The sequence below is a fragment of the Oncorhynchus kisutch genome, linkage group LG15 (assembly GCF_002021735.2).
Source record: "Oncorhynchus kisutch isolate 150728-3 linkage group LG15, Okis_V2, whole genome shotgun sequence".
NCBI classification, from domain to species: Eukaryota; Metazoa; Chordata; class Actinopteri; order Salmoniformes; family Salmonidae; genus Oncorhynchus; species Oncorhynchus kisutch.
The window spans coordinates 34,504,130-34,530,939 of record NC_034188.2 but is presented as its reverse complement, the minus strand read 5'-3'; positions in this window follow the sequence as shown (position 1 = coordinate 34,530,939).

Sequence of the window (26,810 nt, the reverse complement as noted above, 5' to 3'; positions counted from 1 at the left end):
CCCTGTGATGTGATCTCTGGAACATAATGGGGGGGATGGGGCTTTGTTTTGGGTCCTTTGCCACTGTGAAGGCTGGTGCCTTCTCTTCTTTTCTCTCTTCTTGGAGCTGAGTACGGTGCTAACATCTTTTCTCTAACTCTAACTCAATCTGGTTCAAATCCGCTTCAGAGAATTAAAATGAGTGCTGTTGATTCCGCGGCCTGTAGTACTTCAGTCACTCACTAATCGGGCTTCGTGATGACGTGCCCTAGTGCCTACATGCTGGAGTCCAGGGGTGTGTTGTCTTGTCGTGTCTGTCTCACTTTCTCTCTGTGCAGATGAAAAAGGTGCTGTTTCTTTCTTGTTGATTTGTTTGTTTGCTTTTCCCCGCGTTCCGGGCTTGCTCTGGAAAAACAGAATAGAGAGAAAGGTAAATAAAGTTTTGGACCGTGAAGAAGTTGCTGTTATTGAAAACACACAAAAAGCGGAGAAGCTGGGGTAGCTATATACCTGAATGATTCTTCTTCAGAGAGAAAGAGTTATTTATTTGGAGTTATTTTCATGCGACTCACAGTAACCTCAGTGAAATGCTTGGGGATCCCTGTTTTAGCTGTAGTTGTCCTTTCTGCTCTATGGAATTGGTACAGAAAGCTCTTTCTTTTTTCTCTTTTTTCTCTCTTCTTTATCACTACACTTTCACGACTTCTAGCAGTTGGACATTCGCCAGGTGCATAGTGCCGGCACAGGTATTGTTGTTAGAATGTTAGAACTCATACCCCAGGAGTCATGCCTGGGAGGTGTGTGGAGTAACGCGGGGGCAGGTTCCACCTCCAGAGCACTGGATCGGATCGATCTTCACACTTTTATCAGCCCTACGTTGAGACATCAGTGTCGCTACACTTGACAGCTGGGCTAAGAGGCTTTACATGCTTCCCTATTCTACTCACTGCAGAGCGTGGTTCGTATCCAGACTGAACCGTTGCCAGTGTGGAGACCGTGACATGTCAAGGCCTCAACTCATAAACTCCTCTTTTCTCATTTTCTAGACTCTTATCCTCTCGTTATCTCCGAATTATCCACACCGCGGTTGGGGCGAGCTGTACGTAACTGATAGTCTGATTGCCTGAACTTGACTACCAGCTAATTTCAATGTCATAATGCTACTTATGAAGACCAGAATAAGCCATGGTACCTGTGGAGGCTTTTAACCTACTTTTTTAAAGAGCAATTAAGTCTTAATAATAGTTTCGTGAAACAGCGGCAGTCATTTTTGAATGGATGCCCTGGATAGACACCAAAGTATTCCAGGTGGTCTCAAAATGGCCCAGTGTTTATGTTCCTGCAATAACAGTCTCCACTCTGAGAGTTTGATGGCTCTTTTTCACTCTGGCCCCCTGAGCTCTCCTGTAAAGCTCTGTAATCACCCAGGCGACCCCTACGTCTGACCGGGGTCACTCAGGCGGCTAGTCTGGATGAAACACACTCCACAAATACGGATTGTCTGGCCAGGGCAGCACTGCACCACTGCACCCACTCAGAAAGGCAGCTTGGCTCTTGACGGTGCCATGCAGTGAATCACAATCCCACAGGTGGTTCCGATTGAGGGGCAACTGTCTGGAGTTGGCTTTCATTTCAACATGATATTTCCATTTCAATTGTCTATTTCAAAGGTGTTTAACTATCATCTGCAACTTTGACCCGACTCTGGAAATGAGGAAAGAGATGTGGTCTGGATGTTACAGTGAGTTCATTAGCCTGATAAATGTTACAGTCATATTTTCCTTCAAAATGAAGGTAAATAAATCCACAGTAACCAACCTTCACAGTGGCACTGGTCATCGATATAATCTCTCCGAATTTTGTATTATTATTATTTATTTATACTGTAAAGTTATGAATCCTGCAGTAGCTTTTTGTTTTTGAAAAACATACAGAGATTTGAGATCCTTCCCTGTGTTCATTATTTTTGTTTTGTTTAAAACATACGATTTTATGGCCTAAATTATGAATTTATAACTGTGCTCCCTCTTTTGTATTGTAAGTGATCGCGTCTGCTCAATGCTCTCTGTGTACCAACAGCACAAGCTGTGCTCCTCTTTGGGTCAAGGTCTGGCAAAATTAAAACTAATGTAAAACTGGCAATGTAGTAATTGTATTTGCAAGGAAAATGTGCAATATCCTTTTCTCAGATGGTTCCAGGTTTCAGAATAAAAATTCCATTTAACGTATTTTTTTGGGCTTTCCAGTCAATTCCTCAGGTCACAAAAATGCCTTCCTGGTCTTGAGGGTGACCAGGAATCTCAGATCACACTAATGTACCCGGATATGAAATGGCTGGATTTTATTTTGGTCTTGTCGCTCTTGTTTATTTTATGTCTCTGTTACACAAATTTCCTCAGAAAAAAAGTTCTGGGTTAAACACAGGCACTTATTCAGGTGTCCTTTTCCTTGTTCTCTTTTTTGTATTATGATTATTTATTTCCATTGCCACATGAAAGGAGTTTTTGGTAGAGAACTGGGCTGGAATTTGTTACACACAATTATTAAGGATGTTTTTTGTCAAAAACGTAAGTGTGTATTTCATCAATAAATGCCTTTAAAAGTGGCTGTAATGCCTTGGTGTCTTTGCTCTGTCTGATCCCAAAGAGATTGCTCACACAGCCTGGTCGCTCAGAATAGATGTAACATAGTAAATGTACATTTGTAGCCCTCCAGTTAGTATGATATGTTATGTTTGGTGTGGTTACTAAAGACAGAGGGTTACTTAAGACAGAGACGATAGGGTGGAGGTTGGTCAGGATATGTGGGCGTATAACGCTATTTTCTAGCAACCCAGTGGTTGCACGTTCGAATCACATCACAGACAACTTTAGCATTTTAGATAATTAGCAACTTTGCTACTTAGCATGTTAGCTAACTAACATTAACCTCTTACCTGCTAACCATAGCCCTAAACTTAACCCCTTGACCTAACCCTAAACTCTAACCTAGCTAGCGTTAGCCACCTAGCTAACCTAGCCAACGTTAGCAACAACAGATTGGAATTCGTAACATATTATTCAAATAGCAAGTTCTAAACCTATTATACGAATTGGAATTTGTAAAATATCAAAGGAAATAGATGTTGACATCCACACTATGAAAAACAGGAGAAATGATTACAGCTATGTCTTTCTGGGTAAGTCTCAGCTTTCCAAACCTCGATTGTGCAACATCAAATCAAATCAAATGTTATCGGTCACATACACATATTTACCAGATGTTATTGCGGGTGTAGCGAAATCTTGAAGAAGTTCCCACATATGCTGAGCACTTGACTGCTTTTCCTTCACTCTGCGGTCCAACTCATCCTGTGGATCCCAGGTCATTTGATGCAGCACTCTATCACTCTCCTTGGTCAAATAGCCCTTACACGGCCTAGAGGTGTGTTCGGTCATTGTCCTGTTGAAAAACAAATGATAGTCCCACTAAGCACAACCAGATGGGATGGCTGAGCACTGCAGAATTGCATGGTAGCCATGCTGGTTAAGTGGGCCTTGACTTCTAACTGAATCACAGACAGTGTGACCAGCAAAGCACCCCCACACCATCACACCTCCTCCTCCATGCTTCACGGTGGAAACCACACATGCGGAGATCATCCGTTCCCCTACTCTGCGTCTCACAAAGACAAGATTGGAACCAAAAATCTCACATTTGGACTCATCAGACCAAAGGACAGGTTACACCAGTCTAATGTCCATTGCTTGTGTTTCTTGGCCCAAGTAAGTCCCTTCTTATTATTGGTGTCCTAAGCAATGGTTTCTTTGCAGCAATTCAACCACGAAGGCCTGATTCACGCATTTTTTTGTCTGCAATCTGAGATGCAGTTAACTCTAATGAACTTACCCTCTGCAGCAGAGGTAACGCTGGGTCTTCCTTTCCTGTGGCGATCCTCATGAGAGCCAGTTTTATCATAGCACTTGATGGTTTTTGCGACTGCACTTGAAGAAACTTTCAAAGTTATTGACATTTTCCACATTGACTGACCTTCATGTCGTTTCTCTTTGCTTATTTGAGCTGCTCATGCCATAATATGGACTTGGTCTTTTACCAAATAGGGCTATCTTCTGTATTCACAACACAACTGATTGTCTCAAATTCATTAAGAAGGAAAGAAATTCACTTTTAATAAGGCACACCTGTTAATTCAAATGTATTCCAGGTGACCACCTCATGGAGCTGGTTGACAGAATGACAAGAGTGTGCAAAGCTGTCATCAAGACAAAGAATCTCAAATCTAAAATATATTTTGATTTGTTTAACACTTTTTGGATATTACATGATTCCATATGTGTTATTTCACAGTTTTTATGTGTTCACTATTATTCTATCATGTAGAAAATAGTAAAAATAAAGAAAACCCCCTGAATGAGTAGGTGTCCAAAGTTTTGACTCGTGCTGTATATATTACGACGAGCAATGTCGGAGTGGCATTTACTAAAATACAGTAGAATAGAATACAGTATATATATACACTGCTCAAAAAAATAAAGGGAACACTTAAACAACACAATGTAACTCCAAGTCAATCACACTTCTGTGAAATCAAACTGTCCACTTAGGAAGCAACACTGATTGACAATACATTTCACATGCTGTTGTGCAAATGGAATAGACAACAGGTGGAAATTATAGGCAATTAGCAAGACACCCCCAATACAGGAGTGGTTCTGCAGGTGGTGACCACAGACCACTTCTCAGTTCCTATGCTTCCTGGCTGATGTTTTGGTCACTTTTGAATGCTGGCGGTGCTTTCACTCTAGTGGTAGCATGAGACGGAGTCTACAACCTACACAAGTGGCTCAGGTAGTGCAGCTCATCCAGATGGCACATCAATGCGAGCTGTGGCAAGAAAGTTTGCTGTGTCTGTCAGCGTAGTGTCCAGAGCATGGAGGCGCTACCAGGAGACAGGCCAGTACATCAGGAGACGTGGAGGAGGCCGTAGGAGGGCAACAACCCAGCAGCAGGACCGCTACCTCCGCCTTTGTGCAAGGAGTAGCATGATGAGCACTGCCAGAGCCCTGCAAAATGACCTCCAGCAGGCCACAAATGTGCATGTGTCTGCTCAAACGGTCAGAAACAGACTCCATGAGGGTGGTATGAGGGCCCGACATTCACAGGTGGAGGTTGTGCTTACAGCCCAACACCGTGCAGGACGTTTGGCATTTGCCAGAGAACACCAAGATTGGCAAATTCGCCACTGGCGCCCTGTGCTCTTCACAGATGAAAGCAGGTTCACACTGAGCACATGTGACAGACGTGACAGAGTCTGGAGACGCCGTGGAGAACGTTCTGCTGTCTGCAACATCCTCCAGCATGACCGGTTTGGCGGTGGGTCAGTCATGGTTTGGGGTGGCATTTCTTTGGGGGGCCGCACAGCCCTCCATGTGCTCGCCAGAGGTAGCCTGACTGCCATTAGGTACCGAGATGAGATCCTCAGACCCCTTGTGAGACCAATGAGGACTTGGTTAATGATCCAATAACGTTATCATACCCTGTCTCATTTCACATCTGACCATTTTATCTACACCTACTGGAACCGCTGGGATCTAATGAACCATTGAAAATAAACAAAGCTTCATTGCAAATGGAAGCATTTATATTCTAAGGATGGGCACATGGCTTATGTGTTTCCCCACTGGCAAGTGAAGCTTTCTTTAGTTTTCGATGACTACTTGACGGAACTGAACACATGGATACGATTATCTTACACAAATCTTAACATCAACATCAATATCCATTCCACCATAATTATGTGAAGGAGATGCTGTCATGTTAGAACGCTAACAGCAGTAGCTGTGTGCAGTTAGTATTCTCACAGCTCTGTTTGCCCTGTAGGCCACTCGTTATCTGGCATAGGATCATGCAGTTTTTCACCACCAACAGTAACTTGTTGCCGTAAGCAACCTGCTCAATCAACCTATCCTTCTCCCCTTCTGCACAAGTTATGTAACGTATTGTGTATGACTCGATGTATAATATACACTGAGGGTACAAAATATTAGGAACACCTTCCTGGTATTAATACCGCCTATTTCCCTCAGAACAGCTTCAATTCATCAGGGCATGAACTCTACAAGGTGTCGAAAGCATTCCACAGGGATGCTGGCCCATGTTGACTCCAGTGCTTCCCACAGTTGTGTCAAGTTGGCTGGATGTCCTTTGGGTGGTGGACCATTCTTGATACACACTGGAAACTGTTGAGGTTGAAAACCCAGCAGCATTGCAGTTCTTGACACAAACTGGTGCACCTGTGTCATGTCTGTCCTTTGAGGCTCCAATGGGTCAGATCAGCTTGGCAATGGATGACAGTAATCAGACCTCCTTTCACCCACAGAAGAGGGGAGGAGGGAGTTGCTGGGGGGCTGACAGTTCAAGCCCTCTTGTAAATTACAGGAGAAGTGGACTCTTTTCCCCTCCAGTATGAACCAAAGAAATGTCTTTGTTAACAGCCTTTTCCCACTGAAACTCTAACATGATCAAAAAGTGAATACTAGAACAATACTGCTATCATAAGAATGTGGGGAATGGTCGTAGATGATCTATAGAAATCTAATGTCATATTGGTTTTTATTTTGTGATGTCATTAAAAAGGTTATAAAGGAAATACTGTAACTTGGAAAGTATATCCCCTTTATCTGTCAAGTTTCCATCCTTACCATTGTATATGAAATTTGTAAAATTATGAAATTATTTTTTGTTAAGATAGGAATGTGATTTTAGGAACCATAAGATAATCTATCTCCTATAAACTTTACACAGTAAGTAGCCACGCCACGTGGTCAGGGAGCGTGTCAGACTGACGGAACCATTCCCTTTGGCCAGAGTGCATAAAAGGATTGATGGAGAAATTTACATTAGACCAGAAAAACATGGAGAGTAGCTACACGTTTGAAATGGTTGGAACTTTGAACTTGAACACGAGTTGAAGAAAATAAAAACACCTCCCAGATTAGACCAGAACATCGCCAGGCTGCAGCTGCGCGTGTAAAGTGGTTCAAACTCTGACTATCAACACAAGATGGATAGAGGAGAAAACTCCCCTCTCGGAAAATCACTAGTACGGCTGATTAGCTGTTCTGAGTCAAATATCTAGAAAAGCGAATTTAAGTGGCACCATCCTACTATTCTCAAATCACCGTATCCTACTACTCTCATCACCAATGGGAACCGTCAACACGGCTGGCTAGCTATCTTCCAAGGAGCATCTTCCAGAGTGAACAACAGTCGAAGACAGGAAAGGGGAGACCTCTTTCGGACAATCAGAGCCATACAAGCGTGACACTGAAAGGCCAACAACCTTCCTAAGGAGGGCTGGTTCCGACATAGATAAACGGCGAATGAAGGCATTCACACGTAACGTTAAATACATTCATGATTTCTTACTTCAAACCGGGGGCGGTTCGTGTGCAAAGTACATGATCACTGTGAGAATAGTTTCTAAAATGCATCAACGATAAGTGTCTCTCTTTTTCTCTCTCCCTCTCCATGTCGTTTATGTAACAAGCCGCCATATGTTGTGTCCTTTTGCTAGGGACCTTTTTCTCATGTATTAAGTGTGTATGTTTATTCTGTCTTATTATTTAGTTAGCTAGTAAATAAATAATTAAACCAATTTGTGCAGAACTTAATCATGAGTAAGGCTGGGGTATTTGCAGATCCATGAAGGTTAGGGCTGTTCAGAATGATGATATGATAAGAGGTTATAATCAATACGTTGACTGTTTTATGGATGTAATAGGTAAAGTCCTTTAGAGTTTAATTTGGGAGATGGTAACTCTTGAAACAACCGCTCTCGTGGTGCCTCAAATTCCTAATGAGTTAATTGTTACATAATTAATTTAATTGGGAAACAATTAAACATATTTAGTTGATTCGATAAATAACACTCATCAGATTGTTGAACGTAAAGTCACAACACCTGGCACCTACTAACATACCTCGTTTAAATGAACTCACATTTTTTGTCTTGCCCATTCAACCTCTGAATGGCACACTTACATGATCCATGTCTCAATTATCTCAAGGATTACAAATCCTTCTTTAACCCCTGTCTCCTCCTCACCATCTACACTGATTGAAGAGGATTGAACACGTGACATCAATAAGGGAGCATAGCTTTCACCTGTATTCACCTGGTCAGTCTATGTCATGGAAGGAGCAGGTTTTCATAATGTTTTGTACACTGTATGTATGTCCAAACCCAATATCAAAAATAGCACATCAGCAATAAACAAAAAAGAAAGCAGTAGTGGTAGTTGTGTAGTGGTGTCAGAAGCGATGTTGTGTAAAATGATGCGCTGGATGTAAATCAGTATCCAGTGTCAGTCCTGGTGAACTCTGGGTAACAACACCCAGGGGAGCTGTGGATCATCTTCAGTGCCACAGCATAAGTATAACTGCAGGAACGCCTGTCAACACTCCCACCAACCTGCAGCAACACTTCACACACCTCTGGACTGGAGGGAAGACACACTCAGCGCTGTTACAATTAGGAGCGGCACATAGAAGTTTACGATAGTCTCATACACCTCTCATAAATCTCAGTAAACATTGCCTGCAACTCATCTACTATTCTCTCCGACACCATACCGTGCTGCAAGTTATTACTGTGTTACTGTGTTTCTTACCTGAGGCTACGGTGATAGGTACTGGTCTCCCCTTTCACACTTGATAGATTTCCAACGCAGTAGGTGTTTCTATTAACATACAGAGGTTGACTGTAACTCAGGTTACATGTCTAATGTGCTCTTCTCTGCAATTACTATAATTACTGTTCATAGCACATAACAATAGCTTACAGTTTTGCTAGAGAATATGCTCGTTTTCCAACCTCTGAGTTATTACAATGCCGTTATAGATAGTTACCTCCATGTATTCAGATAACTTACACACAGGCATTAAATGGTATTATACTATAATTTGGAGGAACATTTGCAATGTAATTATTTTGTTATAGTATTTTGAAGGTACAATGGGCTGTATAGGATTAAAGAACATTTTTTATCAGCAACCACTATGCTCAGTTAATTTGCAGTAGGCTGAAATTCAGGTCTGACTGAAACCATGATACTTATTTCCCCAAGGGAGGAGAGCCGTTCCATCGCACACCAAAGACGTCCGACATTTCCTTTGAACTCCATAATCTCCTCAGCGCTAGTCCTTTTTGTTGCCACTCTGAAAGAAAAGACATCAATGTAATGATTCAGGTTTTATGTCGCGGCTATTGATTCTGTGATCTTAATAACTCTTTATCGATCCTCCGGTTTGTGATCCTATCGTCTGACCAGTACTTCCACACTTTGATTTTAAAGCAATTTAACCTTGTTGCACCACTCTACTTGAGCCGCCTGTAACAGTAGAGACGATGGCTCCGAAGCAATCTATTTGACAGCCCAGGTCCCAATTGCACGAGAAGCCAAAGCTGCCAACCCAGACAATAAAATGCAACAAAAAAAAACGACGTATTTCACAATGGGAACTATGTGTACTATATAGTGATGTCAAAGAGCGTCAACCATGATGGAGGGTATTTACATAACGTGACAACATCTAATACTCTGGCTGTAGAGGTTTGATCAGATAATTACCAAAATATATTTCTGTGTATAGTGAACAGTGTCTAAATGATTGAATAGAATAGAAATAGGGGTGTAAATGTTGCAAAACGATGTATTTGGATAGACATGAAGTAAGGTGTTGCATGCATCAAAAATACCCCATTGTAATCAGTTGTCTCATCAAGTAATGTTGATGATCTGCCAGAGGTGCCTCCTGGAGTGGAGATAGATTAGACAGCAATGGAGGCAGATCACAGTCATTCTTCTGCATCACATCCGTCAATGTAAATTAGATCCAAGTTGACATGTGTCCCATTGTCCCCGTGACTGAATATCAAAACCTACAATCATTTTCAGGGCACGAGACAGTTTTATTGTGAGACTACAACTATTTAAGATGGACATGATCACTATGATCCAGAACTGCAAAACCATCTGTATTTAACTTAGATATACTACATGTCAGTCCCCCTCATATCTTCAGCCATCCCTTCGTTCACTCTCTGAGCCTTAAGGCACCCACATGCTAGGTTTGGAGGCCGATGACATCACGACTTCCCATCAATCCAGCTTCTTGAATGGCCTACTCTATGAAGTTGGCAGTTGTGTCTAAAAAACACTATTTGGCTCAAACCATATATATATATATATTTTACCCTTTAGTGTATGTTCTTTACTGGAGGACATCTTTAAGTCAGACTTTTTGGCTGCACTCGTGAGAATTTGGTACTCGCCGATCGAAAATGAAGAGAGAGAGAGAAAAGTCTGGACACAGTCCTTAAGTTGTGTATCTGTTTTGATCACGCTGAAAAGTATACTTGAGGAGAATTATCTCAGTTGGTACTTTCAGCTTCCACATTTTTCTTCTCTGTTCAGAGCTTGTGGCATATCGATTTAAGATTTTGATCAAAATGTTTCTGGAACTAGAGGTGAGTTGCCTCCTAGATTTCGTTATGCACATCTTTTTTTTCTCTTCACATTACTACATTGTGCACGAAAATGTATTCCTCTGCTGTGGCTATCTGATAAGGTCCCCATCAATAGGTCAATGGGAATAAAGGGTCATTGATTTAATTCCCAATGAGGCTTTCTCTACAGCATTGAAAAATAAGCCTTATCAGTTCTTTGAGATGTGGGACCTCTTCTTAAACTACCTTGGACAAAATAAAGCCAACATTTTAATTTCAGGGTTGTCTTGGCTGGCCTGGCACTATTCAGCTTCTTGAGAATGATCTCTATGTAGGCTATTAGTACTCTTTTTGCATACTTGACCTCTGTGTAGTCTGATGCTTGTCTATGATCTGTATACTGATTAGTGGTCTTTTATTGATTTTTTAATTGTTTTTGTTTTGTCTGTCTGTTTGTTTGTTTGTCATCTTTATTGCGTCTGTTTTTTAAAAATGTATTTTTATTAGTAAATTATGATGTTTATTCTATTGTTATTTAGCCTTGTATTCTTGTATGGTATACAGTACCAGTCAAAAGTTTGGACACACCTACTCATTCCGGGGGTTTTCTTAATTTGTGCTATTTTCTACATAGAATAATAGTGAAGAGATCAAAACTATGAAAGAACACATATGGAATCATGCAGTAACCAAAAAAGTGTTAAACAAATCAAAATATATTCTTCAAAGTAGTCACCCTTTTCCTTGATGACAGCTTTGCACACTCTTGGCATTCTCTCAACCAGCTTCATGAGGTATTCACCTGGAATGCATTTCAATTAACATGTGTGCGTTGTTAAAAGTCAATTTGTGGAATTTCTTACCTTCTTAATGCGTTTGAGCCAATCACTTGTGTTGTGACAATGTAGGGGTGGTATACAGAAGATAGTGCTTCTACACCTGCATTGCTTGCTGTTTGGGGTTTTAGGCTGGGTTTCTGTACAGCACTTTGAGATATCAGCTGATGTACGAAGGGCTATATAAATAAATTTGATTTGATTTGATTTGAAGGTAGACCTATTTGGTAAAATACCTAGTCCATATTATGGCAAGAACAGATAAAATAGGCAAAGAGAAACGACAGTCCATCATTACTTTAAGACATGAAGGTCAGTCAATTTGGAAATATTCAAGAACTTTGAAAGTTGCTTCAAGTGCAGTCTCAAAAACAATAAAGAACTATGATGAAACTGGCTCTCATAACGTCCGCCACAGGAAAGCAAGACCCATTAGAGTTAACTGCACCTCAGATTGCAGCCCAAATAAATGCTTCACAAAATTTAAGTAACAGACACATCTCAACATCAACTGTTCAGAGGAGACTGCGTGAAATCAGGCCTTCGTGGTCGAATTGCTGCAAATTAACCACTGCTAAAGAACACCAACACCATCTCTCTTGTCGTTAAGTGTGTTTTTGTCCTATATATATATATCGGACAAAAACACACTTAACGAGAAGAGATATATATAGGGCAAAAACACACTTAACGACAAGAGAGACAACACAACATTATATAAAGTGGGACCTAAGACAACAACATAGCAAGGCAACAACATTGACAACACAGCATAGTAGCAACACAACATGACAATAACATGGTAGCAGCACAACATGGCAGCAGCACACCATGGTACAAACATTATTGGGCACAGACAACAGCACAAAGGGCAAGAAGGTAGAGACAACAATACATCACGCAAAGCAGCCACAACTGTCAGCAAGCGTGTCCTTGATTGAGTCTTTGAATGAAAAGATTGAGATAAAACTATCCAGTTTGAGTGTTTGTTGCAGTTCGTTACCATTGCTAGCTGCAGCGAACTGAAAAGACAAGTGCCACAGGGATGTGTGTGCTTTGGAGACATTTAACAGAATGTGACTGTCAGAACAGGTGTTGTATGTAGAGGATGAGGACTGCAGTAGATATCTCAGATCGGGGGGAATAAGGCCTAAAAGGGTTTCATAAATAAGCATCAACCAGTGGGTCTTGCGACGGATATACAGATATGACCAGTTTATAACAAAGTATAGAGTTCAGTGATGTGTCCTATAAGGAGCATTGGTGGCAAATCTAATGGCCGAATGGTAAAGAACATCTAGCCACTCGAGAGCACCCTTACCTGCCGATGTATAAATTACATCTCCATAATCTAGCATGGGTAGGATGGTCATCTGACTGAGCCATCTTACCCATGCTAGATTATGGAGACAGACAGGGAGTGTGGTGAATAGTGGGGAACCCCACTCTTCATAAGATGCCACGTTCCCTCCCTTTGTGGTTCAAGTCGTGAGTCGAGAGTCAGACAGAGCTTGCGTTCCTCCGTAAGGAGAAAACAATAATGAAGTTACCAGGAGGGACCGTGGCATCTTATAAAGAGTGGGGTTCCCCACTATTCGCCATGCTCCCTGTCTGTCTATGACACATGTTGTGTGACTGTAGCTTAGCGAGAGAATGAAGCATAGCGGGAGAATGAAGCATAGCGAGAGAATGAAGCAAGCATTTGAAAGAGAACAAAGAAACATCTACTTACCTCCTATGGGTGTAATCATTGTCTTGCTGTGATCTCCATGTGCTTGAGAATGAATACTGAATGCCTTGCTTTTTTAGATAAACAAGGGACTATAATTAGGGACATTAATTTGCTTTCGAAGAAGGCAGTGTCAACGCCACATTAAAATCACCAGAGGCTCGATATCAAGAGCATTCACTCATCTAGGTGTGCAACAAAACAAGGGAGCCAGCCATGGGAATTTCACAAAAGGATGAGACTTAACGCCTCATTACTGCATGTACATGATGTTTCAATGGAGACATGTCTAGCATAATTTTCCCTGGAAATGGACCAATCAAGGTATCACTAATCACTAATCAAAGTGTCATTAGAGGAAGAAGCTCACCATTTAATATCTGTTGCACCAATTAATATATCTTTAGAAAATACTTCTGCAGGTTCTTTACCCAGTGTTAAACACAATATAGCAAGGCGACTGGCATTTTTCATTTTGGCTGAAATGCCACACCTGCTTTAGCTCAATGATTTACATATGCTAATAAACCACTGTTGGAAAAAGTAACCTATTTCCTTGCTAGCTGCAATGCCATACACAAGCTCAGGGACTATCCAAAAGCTGTGATTACCCCCGAGCACTCAGCTACTTTTCCACAGTGAGATACATCTTTGCCTCGTCACCTCCATGTGCTAGGGCTCCTGGGGATTTATTATTTGGAAGGTATTCAGCTGCTGTTTTCATAAGCAGTCTTTAGATTAACACAGCCAAAGGAGAGAAGGGTAGCATTCTCACAATGGAAATGCATGGTAATAAGCAAATGTTTCATGTGGCAGCCGTCAGAGATGCAGTAATAGCCGAGTTAATTGGCTGTCATTCAGAGTTTATTTTGACTGCTGATATCTCATAGATAGCTCTGGGAGTTGATACCTTTTGATTGGGTGCTTAGTTAGTTCCTTCTCCCAGTGAACGGACATGAATCCTATGGAGCACTCTCCTATGGAGAGTCCCGACCCATTCCCGTTCCATGTTGCTGACACAGATAGTTTAAAGAGAATCTATAAACGCATCAACTTTAGGACGCACTTGCATACCATACCCTAAATCCCACATGAAAAAAATACTATACTATGTTACAAATACATAGTATTTACTGCAGTGTTTTTGCTGACTTTACTGTGGTATCCAGGCTGCATCACATCTGGCCGTGATTGGGAGTCCCATAGGGCGGCGCACAATTGGCCCAGCATCGTCCGGGTTTGGCCGGGGTAGGCCGTCATTGTAAATAAGAATTAGTTGTTAACTGCCTTGCCAAGTTAAATAAAGGTTAAATAAAATAAAACATTTAAAAATGCACTATTTGTTTTGCGGAGTAAATTCTGTAGTATTTACTTTAGCTAAAAAAGTGTAGTGTTTTTGTGGACATTACTGTAGTATTTACTATAGTATTCTACAGTATACTACAACATTCTATATTAAGTACTATGCATGTTAGAGGGATACTACACTGTGTAGTAAAGTATTCTACAGTATACTACAGTTTTCTATAGTAAGTACTGTAGTATTGTAAAGTAAACTGTGGTATGTTTTCATGTGGGATTTTTCAAATCTATGTGTGTTTTGATTAACATGCTTTCAGAGCTTAGCCATACGAAACATGCACTTCAAAGCCTGTTTATTAGAGTATTTTTAGCTTGCCAGTGTAGTTGCATAGCAACCATGTGAAATGTGTTGACCTGTTTACCCTCTTCGTACACAAGGATAACACTCACTAATGCCAACTCTCCCAACTCCGTGGATAAGTATAATAAAACCACTCCGTCCCATGCAATTTACAGATATGCAGCAGGCTATGCCTAGTTTGTACAGATTCTAATCTAAGCATGCATCACATTTGCATTTGTGTGTGGGAGGAATCCTAATTAAGACCATTTCCAACATGACATTGAGGACAAGTCAACACTAAACTATCGTGTTTACCATCTCAAAAAAAAAAAACGGTGGAGTAACCTGAATTGGGCTACATGTGTGATCCACACACACCTTTGGAAGTGCCGCTTGTCTGGTGCGCGAATCCAGCTCAGATCACAAGCACAGCTCACAGGGTCTCCAGGCGTTCATCCAAAAACAATGTAGATGCCTGTCTTTGTATGCCACGTGTACGATGGCAGCCAGACAGGCTCCACGGGTGTCAGAGTTGACAGAATATACTTGGTGAACAGATTGGTACATGTTTCATCTTGCCATCCATTTTATTGACTAGGTGTAGTGTGTTACTGTAATTATGTTATCATATTTTCATCTGGGAACACATCACTTCTACATTATTGCCCTGTATTCAAGGGGGATTTAAGGGATGCATCACACGGTAATATACAAACATAGTTCTACAATTATGCCACAGGGAATTTATTGTTTTAATTTATTTTCTAGAAATGGTATGAATTAACGATCCAATTAAATATTGACTGGATTTTATTTAATGAAAGAGAATGTTCATTTGAATATAAATTAAATTCTGCATTATTTATGAGCTTAATGTTTTGATAAACAGTCAATAAGTTGGCCCCAGCAGGTCAGTTGAGAATCAGTGCTCAAATAACTGCGATTAAGAGGAACACGTATTGACAAAATGTGCATTTCTCATTAAATGTATGACTCAGGCTTGGGGGTCAGCATGTTGTCGGCCACTAATACAACCCACATTTTGCTCAATTGACAGTTATGGGTTCATTTAAATTTATTTATTTATTTATTATTTATTTACCTTTATTTAACCAGGTAGGCAAGTTGAGAACAAGTTCTCATTTACAATTGCGACCTGGCCAAGATAAAGCAAAGCAGTTCGACAGATAAAACGACACAGAGTTACACATGGAGTAAAAACAAACATACAGTCAATAATGCAGTATAAACAAGTCTATATACAATGTGAGGTGAGAAGGGAGGTAAAGGCAAAAAAGGCCATGATGGCAAAGTAAATACAATATAGCAAGTAAAATACTGGAATGGTAGTTTTGCAATGGAAGAATGTGCAAAGTAGAAATAAAAAATAATGGGGTGCAAAGGAGCAAAATAAATAAATTAATTAAAATTAAATACAGTTGGGAAAGAGGTAGTTGTTTGGGCTAAATTATAGGTGGGCTATGTACAGGTGCAGTAATCTGTGAGCTGCTCTGACAGTTGGTGCTTAAAGCTAGTGAGGGAGATAAGTGTTTCCAGTTTCAGAGATTTTTGTAGTTCGTTCCAGTCATTGGCAGCAGAGAACTGGAAGGAGAGGCGGCCAAAGAAAGAATTGGTTTTGGGGGTGACTAGAGAGATATACCTGCTGGAGCGTGTGCTACAGGTGGGAGATGCTATGGTGACCAGCGAGCTGAGATAAGGGGGGACTTTACCTAGCAGGGTCTTGTAGATGACATGGAGCCAGTGGGTTTGGCGACGAGTATGAAGCGAGGGCCAGCCAACGAGAGCGTACAGGTCGCAATGGTGGGTAGTATATGGGGCTTTGGTGATAAAACGGATTGCACTGTGATAGACTGCATCCAATTTGTTGAGTAGGGTATTGGAGGCTATTTTGTAAATGACATCGCCAAAGTCGAGGATTGGTAGGATGGTCAGTTTTACAAGGGTATGTTTGGCAGCATGAGTGAAGGATGCTTTGTTGCGAAATAGGAAGCCAATTCTAGATTTAACTTTGGATTGGAGATGTTTGATATGGGTCTGGAAGGAGAGTTTACAGTCTAACCAGACACCTAAGTATTTGTAGTTGTCCACGTATTCTAAGTCAGAGCCGTCCAGAGTAGTGATGTTGGACAGGCGGGTAGGTGCAGGTAGCGATCGGTTGAAGAGCATGCATTTAGTTTTACTTGTATTTAAGAGCAATTGGAGGCCACGGAAGGAGAGTTGTATGGCATTGAAGCTTGCCTGGAGGGTTGTTAACACAGTGTCCAAAGAAGGGCCGGAAGTATACAGAATGGTGTCGTCTGCGTAGAGGTGGATCAGGGACTCACCAGCAGCAAGAGCGACCTCATTGATGTATACAGAGAAGAGAGTCGGTCCAAGAATTGAACCCTGTGGCACCCCCATAGAGACTGCCAGAGGTCCGGACAGCAGACCCTCCGATTTGACACACTGAACTCTATCAGAGAAGTAGTTGGTGAACCAGGCGAGGCAATCATTTGAGAAACCAAGGCTGTCGAGTCTGCCGATGAGGATATGGTGATTGACAGAGTCGAAAGCCTTGGCCAGATCAATGAATACGGCTGCACAGTAATGTTTCTTATCGATGGCGGTTAAGATATCGTTTAGGACCTTGAGCGTGGCTGAGGTGCACCCATGACCAGCTCTGAAACCGGATTGCATAGCAGAGAAGGTATGGTGAGATTCGAAATGGTCGGTAATCTGTTTGTTGACTTGGCTTTCGAAGACCTTAGAAAGGCACGGTAGGATAGATATAGGTCTGTAGCAGTTTGGGTCAAGAGTGTCCCCCCCTTTGAAGAGGGGGATGACCGCAGCTGCTTTCCAATCTTTGGGAATCTCAGACGACACGAAAGAGAGGTTGAACAGGCTAGTAATAGGGGTGGCAACAATTTCGGCAGATAATTTTAGGAAGAAAGGGTCCAGATTGTCTAGCCCGGCTGATTTGTAGGGGTCCAGATTTTGCAGCTCTTTCAGAACATCAGCTGAATGGATTTGGGAGAAGGAGAAATGGGGAAGGCTTGGGCGAGTTGCTGTTGGGGGTGCAGTGCTGTTGTCCGGGGTAGGAGTAGCCAGGTGGAAAGCATGGCCAGCCGTAGAAAAATGCTTATTGAAATTCTCAATTATGGTGGATTTATCAGTGGTGACAGTGTTTCCTATCTTCAGTGCAGTGGGCAGCTGGGAGGAGGTGTTCTTATTCTCCATGGACTTTACAGTGTCCCAGAACTTTTTTGAGTTAGTGTTGCAGGAAGCAAATTTCTGCTTGAAAAAGCTAGCCTTGGCTTTTCTAACTGCCTGTGTATAATGATTTCTAGCTTCCCTGAACAGCTGCATATCACGGGGGCTGTTCGATGCTAATGCAGAACGCCATAGGATGTTTTTGTGTTGGTTAAGGGCAGTCAGGTCTGGGGAGAACCAAGGGCTATATCTGTTCCTGGTTCTAAATTTCTTAAATGGGGCATGTTTATTTAAGATGGTTAGGAAGGCATTTTTAAAAAATATCCAGGCATCCTCTACTGACGGGATGAGATCAATATCCTTCCAGGATACCCCGGCCAGGTCGATTAGAAAGGCCTGCTCGCAGAAGTGTTTCAGGGAGCGTTTTACAGTGATGAGTGGAGGTCGTTTGACCGCTGACCCATTACGGATGCAGGCAATGAGGCAGTGATCGCTGAGATCTTGGTTGAAGACGGCAGAGGTGTATTTAGAGGGGAAGTTGGTTAGGATGATATCTATGAGGGTGCCCGTGTTTAAGGCTTTGGGGAGGTACCTGGTAGGTTCATTGATAATTTGTGTGAGATTGAGGGCATCAAGTTTAGATTGTAGGATGGCTGGGGTGTTAAGCATGTTCCAGTTTAGGTCGCCTAGCAGCACGAACTCTGAAGATAGATGGGGGGCAATCAGTTCACATATGGTGTCCAGAGCACAGCTGGGGGCAGAGGGTGGTCTATAGCAGGCGGCAACGGTGAGAGACTTGTTTTTAGAGAGGTGGATTTTTAAAAGTAGAAGTTCGAATTGTTTGGGTACAGACCTGGATAGTAGGACAGAACTCTGCAGGCTATCTTTGCAGTAGATTGCAACACCGCCCCCTTTGGCAGTTCTATCTTGTCTGAAAATGTTGTAGTTTGGAATTAAAATGTCTGAGTTTTTGGTGGTCTTCCTAAGCCAGGATTCAGACACAGCTAGAACATCCGGGTTGGCAGAGTGTGCTAAAGCAGTGAATAGAACAAACTTAGGGAGGAGGCTTCTAATGTTAACATGCATGAAACCAAGGCTATTACGGTTACAGAAGTCGTCAAAAGAGAGCGCCTGGGGAATAGGAGTGGAGCTAGGCACTGCAGGGCCTGGATTCACCTCTACATCGCCAGAGGAACATAGGAGGAGTAGAATAAGGGTACGGCTAAAAGCTATGAGAATTGGTCGTCTAGAACGTCTGGAACATAGAGTAAAAGGAGGTTTCTGGGGGCGATAAAATAGCATCAAGGTATAATGTACAGACAAATGTATGGTAGGATGTGAATACAGTGGAGGTAAACCTAGGTATTGAGTGATGAAGAGAGAGATATTGTCTCTAGAAACATCGTTGAAACCAGGAGATGTCATTGCATGTGTGGGTGGTGGAACTAATAGGTTGGATAAGGTATAGTGAGCAGGACTAGAGGCTCTACAGTGAAATAAGCCAATAAACACTAACCAGAACAGAAATGGACAAGACATATTGACATTAAGGGGAGGCATGCTTAGTCGAGTGATCAAAAGGGTCCGGTGAGTGGAGAGGTTGGTTGGTGATTTAGACAGCTAGCCAGGGCATCGGTAGCAAGCTAGCATAGGATGGAGGTCTGTTGTTAGCCACCTCCTGCGCTCCGTCAGTAGATTAGTGGGGTTCCGTGTGGTAGAGGGGATCAATCCAAATCACACAACAACAACAAAAATAAAAACAATAGATATAGTTATAGAGGCCCAAGAAGAAAACATAATAATAATAATAAAAAATAAAAAAAATTAAAAAAATAAAAAAATAAAATAAAAAAAATTGTCCGATTGTCTATTCAGATAGCAGCCGGTAAGACAGCTAACGGTTAGCAGGCCGCAGATGGGCGTTCAGGTAACGTCGCGACGGAGGAGCCAGCCGAATAACCCCTTCGGGTAGATAACGTCGGCAGTCCAGTTGTGAAGGCCCGGTGGGGCTCCGCGAAGGCAGCAAAACGGGTCCGGATAGGCGACTGCAGCCCAGGTGCGATTGATGGAACTCAGGAGTGATTGACGGAGCTTGCTAGCTCCGGAACAATTGATGTTTGCTCCGGAATCGACGAAGGCCGATAGTCACACGGATAGCAGCTAGCTAGCTGTGAGATCCGGGCATGAATGTCCAGAGAGCAGTCGAAATCGAGGGACATGGAGAGAAAAATTGGTCCGGTATGCTCCGCTCCGAGCCGCGCTGCGCCGTACAGAACTGGCGATAGACTTTCGAGCCAAAGGATAGCCGATGACCACAAACCGTGGTTAGCTGAACACCAACGACTTACCAGTAAAGGAGCCAACTAGCTTCTGAACTAGCTTCTGGATTAGCTTCTGGCTAGTTTCAGGCTAGCTTCTTGGAGTTTCTGGCTAGCTTCTTGGAGGATTACAGATCTGAGGTAAATAATACTTTTTTATAAATATACATTGGTGAGGCGGGTTGCAGGAGAGTGTTTTGAAGATGAGTTGATGGAAAATAAAAATAAAATGTATGTGAAAAAGTTGTAAATATATATATATACAGGACACGACAAGACGAGGACAAAAGACGTCTGAACTGCTATGCCACCTTGGAATGGGTGAATGGGTGAAATAAAGAATGAAATAATGCCAATCATTAAAATATGCACTTATTCTTCAAAGAAAGAACATGAAAGTGTTAATCAACAGCCTAAAGACAGAAGGATGCTTTCTCTGAGCAATTGTAGGGCGACAATTATCTTATTTACATTTACATTTACTCAAGTATGACAATTGGGTACTTTTTCCCCCACTGGTTATAAAGGTGTTCTTCACGACTACCCTTTTACATTAAGACCTAACACAGAGTGAGGTGAATAGAAGAGGAATATTGAGCTCCAGAAAGGTCATTATTCAAATCATCTGAATCGTTTCCCAGCAGAGAAAGCCAGCAGCACAGAGCTCTATTGGAATATGCTGATATTTTTTAACCATGTTTCTAATCTTTTTCTCCTTCTCTCTCTCAAATGTTGAATAGCTCATTCTATTCTGTGGCGTTCCTTTACCTTTTGTTAAAAGACACATTTAGACAAAATCAAATCCTATTCCGTATTTTTTACATTCAGGGGAAAGCCTCCATATAATCAAATCAAATCAAATGGTATTTGTCACATGCGCCGAATACAACAGGTGTAAGCCTTACCGTGAAATGCTGACTTAGAAGCCCTTAACCGACAATGCAGTTCAATAAATAGTACAATGTAAATAGTCCTGGTGGCCATTGGATTAAATTGTTCAGCAGTTTTATGGCTTGGGGTAGAAGCTGTTAAGGAGCTTTTTGGTCCTAGACTTACCGCTTGCCGTGAGGTAGCAGAGAGAACAGTCTATGACTTGGGTGACTGGAGTCTTTGACATTTCTTTGGGGCCTTTCTCTGACACCGCCTAGTACATAGGTCTTGGATGTCAGGAAGCTTGGCCCCAGTGGGCCGTACGCACTACCGTCTGTAGCGCCTTATGGTCAGATCTCAAGCAGTTGCCATATCAGGCGGTGATGCAACTGGTCAGGATGCTCTCGATGGTGCAGCTGTATAATGTTAAGAATTTGGGGACCCATGCCAAATATTTTCAAACTCCTGAGGGTGAAAAGGTGTTGTCATGCCCTCTTCACAACTGTCTTGGTGTGTTTGGACCATGATAGTTTGTTGGGGATGTGGACACCAAGGAATTTGAAACTCTCGACCCGCTCCACTTCAACACCGTCAATGTTAATGGGGGCCTGTTCAGCCCTCCTCTTCCTACAGTCCGCGATCAGAGTTACAATGGCAAAATCATGACAAAGTTCATAGAAACATACAGTATTAAGTAGTAGTAAAATCAAAGCAGTAAAATAAGGATTTAAGTAGAGCTCCAAGTCTCAAAGACAATGTCGAGTGAATGAGGGAGTTCGACTTTGGTGCCATTCATCTTTAAGGATGCTCTCTACTGAAGTCTGTAGTGCATCTGGTAGCTTCAATTAGTCGTTGATGTTGCAACACCTCTTTCCATAGCCAAACCGTGTCACGAGAAACACTCCCCTTTCGCTATGGGCGTATTTGTTGATCATTAATCATCATATATTTTAAACAAAACACACTACTCCTGCAGTGATTCTAGAGGTTCCATTACCTTGAAACACATGGTCTTTACTGGAAGGGCTGAGGCTCTGCCAATGCTGTCCACTGAATTGCATCATATGCAAGCATATTGGATTAATTGTTAGATTTCCTCTGTATACGTTCTTGCAGTGAGAAATAAGGCGGTCTGCATAATGATACGCTGTGGGATCTAAGCCCTGAACAGAGATGCTAATGCTTTAATTTAACGATTCCCCTCCTGCAGCTGAGGCATATTTCCAAGATTGAATGAATGCATATGTGTGGATATCACAGATTAATATCTGAGAGAGGAAAAGAAGCAAATATCTTAAGGCAAACTATATATTCTGTGAAGATCGACGCTGGAGACAGGTAGCAGGTACACGGAGAACATTTAATAAATGGAGGACAAGAAGAAACAGGACAGGAACTGCATCTGGACAGGGGACAAAATAACAACATCAATGCTGACACAGGAAACAAACTGAAGAGCATACAGATATAGAGTGGGTAATCAACAAAGTAATGGAGTCCAGGTGAGTCCAATATTGCGCAGCTGCGCATAATGATGGTGACAGGTGTGCGTAATGATGGGTAGCCTGGCGCCCTCAAGCGCCAGAGAGGGAGAGCGGGAGCAGGCGTGACATATTCACTGCTCAGTTAGAGCTGAAGTAGGACTTTTAGATAACTAGTAAAACACATAGCCTTTGGTTCTCGGAGTTAGACGGTGGAATTTGCAATGCGTCAAGATGATTTGTCGTGAGCTAATTATGTGGAGTGTGGAAGAATGATTTCTTTGGTGTTTCTTACAAGGCAGTTTTAAGAGTGAGATATTGATTTAAGTACAAATATGTCAAAGTCCTCTCCTAAAAGATTTTGAGGGCATCTAGATTTAGATTTCTTCACTTCATTGAAATATTTCTATGTGGCCAACCTATTTCTGTAATATGAGTCATGTCTTTAAAATGGACTTTATCATTCAACAACACCGGGCTGACCTTTTTGTTCACTGGGCTGAGGATAAGTGGAAAGACTAACCTGTCTCGCAATCTCATTTTGATTGAGTGGCATAATTCATGCTTTCATCACCCGATAGACATAATTCCCAATGTTTAGAGAAAGGTTACTGCAATAGACAAATGAGCTGTGGAAAATGAAAATGAAAATTCAGTAGATGAGGAATAAAATCTTCTCTGTATTCCTGAGCTATAGTTAGTTCATCACCTGTGTCCTTTCAAACAGACACAGTCCTAAGCCCACACATGACAACACCACACTGAGACTAGAACACATTCTCCAATTATCGGCGGTAGAATTCAATTGATCTGAAATAAGGCTTTATAATTGCATCTTTGATGTGGGGTGTTTGGATTCTGTGGCTGAGGATTACTCCGACTCTAGCAGACACTCACGTGGGGAAGCCTCGCTCTCTCAGCTGTGGGAAAACCTTCCACCACATCAAAAGGCTCCCTATCTACTTAGTCCACATACTGTACACCACGAGAGACCAAGATATAATTATTACTTGCATATTATTGCATATTATTACTAATATTGGTGCAAAAAGCCTCAGTGCTATAGGCAAGTTGAAATGGCTGTGCACACAACCTCTGAAGTTGAAGTAAGTCACGATGTAGATATTATTTTAAAATATGCCTATGTCAGATGCTATGGCCTACACTCTGTCATATAAATCAAGATGGCAGCAGTGTATGTGCAAAGTTTCAGATGGATAACTTGAAGTATGAGCGAACTACATGACAGTTTGTGTGAAGTCACCCAGGTACATTTGGGCAAATCGTGAAGGAGACATTTGCATTCATATTAAATTTTTCTGCAAGAATATCGTCTAATCTGTATACTTGGACTTTGATTGAGCTTTTTCAGTATTAGTAGCCATATTATAAGTTCAACATTTGCAAAACAACCAATTATCATAACTTCATAACACTGAATATTCTTATAATTTTTGTCCAAAAGGAAAAGGCATGCTGTCGCACAAGGTTAGCAGGTACATTTTGCGACAGATACAGGGTTTCCAGATACTCCCATAAAGCCCAGCTCATTGGCTATCTAGCTAGCTTTGTTTGACCTTGGTTGGTGCTTATTTGACAGTTAGAGTCATTCAAGTGAAGACCGCACGCGTCATCGGTGTGCCATGAAGGAGTCGCTCTCTGACCAACAACAGGTACAACAACAGTAAGCCCAGCAGAAGCCCACTCGCCCAATCAAGCCCAAGAATCACAAACATTTGGCACAGAATTGAATCATGGTGGAGGACCCCAATCCCAGACTGTCTCAACAGCCAGATGGTACCATCAGCTGTGGCCTCCTCAGAACAAAAAATGAATGCCTATGTCTCCACTCAGCTCCCTTTGTCGTCTAATACCTCCTTGGATTCCCATCAACCTGTGTCAGCTGTATCAAACGGAAAATCTACATGACGATGCATGGTGCTGTGTCCACCCACGGCTTCAAAAGACCAGGGCTTCTCCAACTCTGTAGCCTCTCTCCTTACAACTCAAATAGCCTTAATGGAATACCTTTGACTGGAACAGTAGTTCAAGATGGCATCAAATGAGAAGTGATCTCAGCATGCCCCAATGTACTTCCTTGATATCGGATTGTTCCTTAGTTTAAGTTGTTGTGACCAATTAACAGCCCATGTACAGTATCATACCTTATATGGAAGCAATGAAAACCTTGCTTTGAGTTTTTAATTGCATTATAAATATCCAGCTTGCCTGAAGTTTGATACTGATCCCTAGTGGAGTTTCTGCAGTTTCTGTGGTTGTTAACATGAAGTATTAATTCATAACGGTCCTTATGCAGTATCACAAAGTGCTTATACTGTATGTACAGATGTAGGATCTTAATTTGATCACCCTGTTGCAGGAGAACTTTCCAGCAATCCAGGACATTTTTAACTTGGATGTATTTGAGATTTTCAAGGCTTCTTAAGTTTGTAATTTACATTTAGAAATTTCAGACTTGATTTTCCCTAATGAAAAATGTATTAACCTCTACAATGTCAATTAATTATAATCCATATAATAATTAACATTTCCTGTTGCTGCATGATTATTTTTCCACTGTAGCAAACTGACTCAAATTAAGATCCTACATTTGTAGTATACCGGAAAGTATTGACACCCCTTGACTTTATCCACATTTTGTTGTATTACAGCCTGAATGTAACATTTATTAAATTGAGATTTTGTGTCACTGGCCTACATACACTGAAGAAAAATATAAACGCGACATGAAACAATTTCAAATATGATATAAGATTGATATAAGGAAATCAGTCAATTGAAATAAATTCATAAGGTCCTAATCTATGGATTTCACATTTATTTTTTATTTTATTTCACCTTTATTTAACCAGGTAGGCTAGTTGAGAACAAGTTCTCATTTGCAACTGCGACCTGGCCAAGATAAAGCAAAGCAGTTTGACATGTACAACAACACAGAGTTACACATGGAATAAACAAACATACAATCAATAATACAGTAGAAAATCTACATACAGCATGTGCAAATGAGGTAGGATAAGAGAGGTAAAGGCAATAAATAGGCCATGGTGGCGAAGTAATTACAATATAGCAATTCAACACTGGAGTGGTAGGGTGTGCAGAAGATGAATGTGCAAGTAGAGATACTTGGGTACAAAGGAGCAAGATAAATAAAGTATGGGGATGAGGTAGATTGGATGGGCTATTTACAGATGAGCTATGTACAGGTGCAGCGAACTGTGAGCTGCTCTGACAGCTGGTGCTTAAAGCTAGTGAGGGAGGTAAGAGTCTCCAGCTTCAGAGATTTTTGCAGTTTGTTCCAGTCATTGGCAGCAGAGAACTGGAAGGAGAGGCTGCCAAAGGAAGAATTGGCTTTGGGGGTGACCAGAGAGATATACCTGCTGGAGCGCGTGCTACGGGTGGGTGTTGCTATGGTGACCAGTGAGCTGAGATAAGGCGGGGCTTTACCTAGCAGAGACTTGTAGATGACCTGGAGCCAGTGGGTTGGGCGACGAGTATGAAGTGAGGGCCAGCCAACGAGAGCATACAGGTCACAGTGGTGGGTAGTATTTGGGGCTTTGGTGACATGAATGGGAATACAGATATGCATCTGTTAGTCACAGATTCCTTAAAATTAGAAGGTAGGAGCGTATATCAGAAAACATGAGCAACATTTGCATCATGCAGCGCAATACATCTCCTTCGCATAGAGTTGATCAGGCTGTTGATTGTGGCCTTCTCTTCAATGGCTTTTTTCGAAGTTACACGCTGTCGTACACGTCGATCCAGAGCACCCCTAACATGCTCAATGGCTGACATATTTGGTGAGTATGTAGGCCATGGAAGAACTGGGACATTTTCAGTTTCCAGTAATTGTGTACAGAACCTTGAGACAAGGTGCCGTGCATTATCGTGCTGGAACAGGAAGTGATGGCGCTGGATGAATGGCACGACAATGGGCTTCAGGATCTCGTCACGGTATTTCTGTACATTCAAAATGCCATCTATAAAATGCAATTGTGTTCGTTGTCTTTAGCTTAGACCTGACCATACCAGAACCCCACCGCCACCATGGGGCACTCTGTTCACAACGTTGACATCAGCAAACCGCTTGCCCGCGAAAAGCCATATGACGGTACAGTTGAAACCTGGATTAATCCGTGAATAGCACACTTGTCCAATGTGCCAGTGGCCATCGAAGGTAAGCATTTGCCCACTTAAGTCGGTTACGA